Here is a 684-nt window from a genome sequence, read left to right on the forward strand (position 1 = left end):
GTCTCGGGGGGGGGTTGGGGGCTCACTGACCTGCAGGGACCCCCAGCTCACCCCCAGAGGCTGCGTGTCCAGCACTGTTGGTGATGTGTCGGGTGATGGAGGAATCAGACGTGTGATGGCCCCGTGTGCCCACGGCTGGGCTCCAACCCCAGCCCAGGGAGGAGGGAGCTGTGTGAGGGACCCTCCCGGGCCTTCCAAACCCGGGCTGACCGTTCCCTCTCTCACACAGAGTGAACATCTGCACCCCACTCCCACCTTGTCCCTGTCCCTGAGCTCTGTCCCACCGGCACAGCCCTGGGTCCCCAGGGCTCCTGCACCATCTCCAGAACCACTTGCAGGAGCTGCAGCTGGAGAAGACACAGCACGTGGGGAACCTGAGTGTCCTGGGGGGAGAGCTGGGAAGGACAGCAAGGGGTGCAGAGACAGCCAGGGGACTCACCCTGTGCCACAACCTCAGCCCAGGGATGGATCCAAACAAGGAGGAGCTGCAGAGCTCCACGGAGGATCATGCCAAGGACAGACCTGCCTGGTGGGAACAGTCCTGCAGCAGGGCTGGGACACCAGGGCTTGTGTCTGACCTGGAGACCTGGGGCAGGTCCCACCACCACCAGCAATCTGTGCCATGGAATCAGTGACACCAGGGTTGTTCGTTGATCCTGAGGGACCTGCTGGTGGAATGGCCAT

This window comes from Manacus vitellinus, unplaced genomic scaffold, assembly GCF_001715985.3.
Source record: "Manacus vitellinus isolate BGI_N305 unplaced genomic scaffold, ASM171598v3 scaffold_84_pilon, whole genome shotgun sequence".
NCBI lineage: Eukaryota > Metazoa > Chordata > Aves > Passeriformes > Pipridae > Manacus > Manacus vitellinus.